The 4,695-nt window shown below is 40.6% G+C and overlaps 1 long non-coding RNA gene across 1 annotated transcript in view; it reads right to left on the bottom strand.

Annotated features, from left to right (window-relative positions):
- Positions 1-217: 217 nt before the first annotated feature.
- Positions 218-4,695, bottom strand: part of LOC102247102 — a 39,826-nt gene continuing 35,348 nt past the window's right edge. Inside the window, exon 3 of the long non-coding RNA XR_314152.2 lies at positions 218-249. This is a non-coding gene — a long non-coding RNA (uncharacterized LOC102247102). The remainder of the gene's footprint in view (positions 250-4,695) is intronic.

Genomic DNA, 4,695 nt, shown 5'->3' with positions numbered 1-4,695 from the left:
GAAATAAGTACCATTATTTCCATTTTACACAAGCAAAAATGGCAAAGTGGTTAAGTAACTTGCCCAAGGCCACAATATTTAATCAGCATCAGAAGGATAGGTTCTTTGAAGATTAGAAAGATCTTACCTGTGAAATATATCCAGGAATGATATTTATTTGGATAAGAAGCTCTTTAAGACTGGACAAAAATCGTGCACCTATGGATGAGGACAGTGGGTGGGGAGTGAGGGCAGAGGGTGGGGCGGGAACTGGGAGGAGGGGAGTTATGGGGGGGGGGGGGGGAAAGAGAGAGGAACAAATGTAATCTGAACAATAAAGATTTTATTAAAAAAAAAAAGAAGAAGCTCTTTAACAATTAAAAAAAAATCCTAGAAGAGTGGTTCTCAAAGTGTGGTCCTCAGACCAACAGCACCAGCGTCACTTGGGAAGAGACCTGACTGAATCAGAAACACTGGTGTGGTTCCCAGCGATCTGTTTTCACAAGCCCTATAGATGTTTCTGATGCCTGTTAAAGTTTAAGAACCACTGAGCCAGAAATATAACCATATTAGTCAAACATTCAATGGGACACAGCTGCACCAAGAGGTGAGGGCAGATTTGAAGTTCAGGGTTGAAATCTTCAGGAATGTCTTTTGGCTTTGTTTGCATAGCTCTTCTTCCTTTGGGGAATTAGTTCTCTCCCACAGCAATGCAACTGTGTGATTTTGGTGGGGCACTAAACCATGACCCTGCTTTATAGTGGGCACAGAACATTCCAGGCGTTCCTCATATCCCATTTAACTGGCTTTGGTAGACAAAGGCATACAACTCAAGTTTTTACCCTGCACTTTTACATTTAGAGTTGGAGGAGAAAGTGCTTTGCTTTTTGCATTATGGAGGTGAGGGCAGATGTTAACTGGGGGATACTGTCTGATAATTTCCCTGCCTTGTGGGGAAGCCCACCTGCATAGGAGAGAACAGTTCCAGAACAGTGAAAAAACAAAGTTGAGAGCCCTGGCCAGGTAGCTCAGTTGGTTAGAACATCATCCTGATATGCCAAGGTTGTGGGTTCCATCCCCAGTCAGGGTACATACAAGAATCAAGCAATGAATGCATAAATAAGTGGAATAGCAAGTCGATGTTTCTCTCTCTCTCCTTCCGACCCCGCCCCCCTTCCTCTCTCTAAAATCAATACATAAAAAAAAAAAAAAGCTGAGAGAGAGACCCGATAAGCACATCTGAGACCCTGGATCTGCCATCCTGAAACCAGCCCTACCCAGTTATACAAACCAATAAACTCTTGGACTATTTTGAATTGTGTTTCTGTCACTTGAAACAGAAAGCATGCTGGCTACTACATTAGAGGAAAGGAGTATACAGAGGGTTTTAAACTATTTCATCATCACAATATTTTAATTTCCAAATCCACTAGTATTTTGGCAACACCAAAGGACTTATCTCAATTATACTTTTGTACTTCATACCGTAAGCATGTGTAACTTGGCTTTTTATGTTGTTGGTCCATAAACTAGCACTTTTTTTTTTTGAACCCAAGCCATTACTTCCATCTGTCACTCGTAAGCTCTGACACTTTTGTTTCCCCACAGCCGGCAGCTGCCACAGACAACATCAGTTCCAAACTGCGGACTCCCTTGGGAGTTTGTTCACTTGGAAGGAAACTGAACAGGGCAGACCTTGGCAGCTCTCTTTCCCCTGTTTAGCTCAACCATAGGGAAAACCCTAACACATAGCAAGCGCTCAATAAATATTTACTGAATGAATGAAATCAAACCCAGTGGAAACTTAAAATTAAAAAACACTGAGGATTTTATTTCAGCAGTTAAATCCAGAATCCATGTATAAAATTTAGGAAATTGACTCACTTTGGCAAATGTTAAGTATCGGGGTGAGTGTAGTTACAGTAACAGAGGTTGGAACGTGGAGTCGTTAAGCCTTAGGCAGGCACAGCCAGCACACCTGTGCCACACAGCCCCGTGCCTGGGCTTGTCAGGTGGGAGGTGAGTAGGAACATTCAGGCGGCACTGCTTATCTCTGACCCAACTTCACCCTCTCAGCTGTCCAAGTGGATTACTGTATTGAGTAGGCCCTTAGCCAAGGCTGGCTTAGAGGCATATTTCTGAAATGTTTATGGGCGGTGAAGTTCCAGCCTGAACGGAGCTGAGCGCACTACTCTGCTGAGGTGTCAGCCCTAATGGAACAGAAATTTCAGTGAAGAGTTGGCTCTGAGAAACAGACCTGTTCATTCTGGCTGGAGTCCTGTACTAGAAAGATTCCCTTCACAAGTTGTTATGGTTTTCTCTGTGTTTCTGATCTTTTTTAATATTGACCTTATTAAGGAGAAAATAATTAGGTCTCCTGGAAGATTCATCTCTTTTTTTCCTTAAAGCAAATTTATCTATAAGTACCCTTTGGTTACTTGGGTCTAAAAGTACATAGGCCCTGTTAGAGCATTGTTCTGATACTCCAAGGCTGTGGATTTGAATTCTGCTCAGGGCACATATAAGAAGCAACCAATGAATGCATAAATAAGTGGAACAACAAATTGGTATCTCTCTCTCTCAAATTAATTAAAAAAATTTTTTTTTAAAGTACATTGTACTGCCTGGCCAGTGTGGCTCAGTGATTGAGTGTCAACATATGAACCAGGAGGTCAGGGTTTGATTCCTGGTCAGGGTATATGCCCTGGTTGCTCAATCCCCAGTAGGGGGTGTGCAGAAGGCAGCTGATCAATGATTCTCTCTCATCATTGATGTTTCTATCTCTCTCCTCTCCCTTCTTCTCTCTGAAATTAATAAAGACATATTAATTGAGGGGAGTACACAGTACTTGAAGAAATTGATTCTTTGAAAAAAATCCATAAAAACAACTTTGTGTATTTCAGCTGTTTCCTCATCCTTTCCAGGCATTCTGGATATTCATGGAACAGAAAAGAATATGTCTGATGTTTTAAATCAATTTTTGAAGCATTTTGATTCATTAATACTGTCACTAAATTAATACTTAAATAATCTGCTTTTGTTGTTTCATTCCCTTTGGGCAATTCCTTTAGGTATTCCAAAGTTCTGATGCTAAGTGGATTTGATTAAGTAACTAGAAGGATTCCATGCTTGGAAATGTGTAATCCCATATTCTTCAATGGTTTTTCATTGGGTAGCATAACTTTAATGGTACCTTCAGTATTTGCAGAGTGGGTCTTATTTCTTGACTCAAGTAGATTATACAAGTGGCTAAATACCACATTAACACAACCAAATTGATATAGTTCTCTGATGACATCTGTCTTTTGTTTCGGAACAAAAGGTAATCCTGTAGATCTGTTTCTGCAGATTGGATTTTTTTGTTGAGTTTGGGGAGGAGACAATTTCACCTTAAGCGATTGAGAAATAAATAGGATCACATTGTTTCTTATGGAAATATACAAGTTCCAAGTTGCCAAAACAAAGTGTATGACACATACCTGGGGCGTTTGGCATACCCTAAACATACTGTTTGCCTTTTCTCATTATACATTGATGAAATGATCATGGGTGCCTTTTGAATAATGGCAGGCACTCCCATTTGGGCATGAAACCTTTGGGAATGTAAACTAAAAAAACAAATCAACACCTCTTCTTACAGATTATCTTATATAGAGATGTACTGTTACAAAAGAGAAATCAGTTTCTTTTAAAGACCTTAAGAAAATCATCAAATACCAAGGATGATGACAAAGAAAAGTTAAAGATTTTTAAGGACAAAAAAATTGTACTTCAGATAAATATTCAATATTCTTACTTCTTTGATCCTGTACACCAGCTGTCAAGCTGAGTTCAAGAGTTTTAAACTTACCTAAACTATTTTTTAAAAATATATATTTTTATTGATTTCAGAGAGAAAGGGAGAGGGAGAGAGAGATAGAAACATCAATGATTAGAGAGAATCATTGATAAGCTGCCTCCTGCATGCCCCGCACTGGGGCTTGAGCCTACAATCCGGCATGTGACTGGGAATCAAACTATGACCTCCTGGTTCATAGGTCAACACTCAACCACTGAACCACGCTGGTCGGGCCATAAACTATTTTTTAAATGTATTAGAAGTTACTGACTCAATCAGCTCTCTCAAATAATTGAATCTATTTTTTTTTTTTTTTTTGGTTTGGCAGAGCCACCTGCTTCTATTCAATTCTATCCTATATTTTGTGGCATTGGCCTCTATCCTCTTTCAAACTTATTCTTCCTGTGTGTTCCACTTTGAAACATTCCAAAGCATCCAGCCTGAACAAGCAACAGTCTATTGAAGAATGTAAAGCCAGCTTTAGGCAGTTACTAAAGCCTTGAAACTGCTCCAGAAGCTTCCTGCTCCTCAACCCTATGGGACCTTCCTTATTCTTACCTTCTGGGCATCCGACTCCCTTGGTTTTGCACAGTCTCCCCACATCTGCCTCGGGTCACTTGCTCAGCTGACAATTCATTGCAGACACATCTCCATGGATGGTGCTCTCTTGGATGGATTGGATTCATACACTATAGCTGGGGGTGAACGATGCTCTAGTCCCCAACCTGAACCCAGAGGACCAGCAGAACCAGAGACCAGCCACCCACTAATGGTCAGCAGGTGCCCTCCCAGCTCCTTTGGGATGTCTACCTCTCCCCTTAGCTGTTGCTAATGAACTTTCCCAGGCTCTCTGTGAGACCTTACCTTTTTTAAAGTAA

This window comes from Myotis brandtii, unplaced genomic scaffold (assembly GCF_000412655.1).
Source record: "Myotis brandtii unplaced genomic scaffold, ASM41265v1 scaffold470, whole genome shotgun sequence".
Classification (NCBI taxonomy): Eukaryota; Metazoa; Chordata; class Mammalia; order Chiroptera; family Vespertilionidae; genus Myotis; species Myotis brandtii.
The sequence above is the reverse complement of the archived record's forward strand: the minus strand, read 5'-3'. Positions and strand labels throughout refer to the sequence as shown.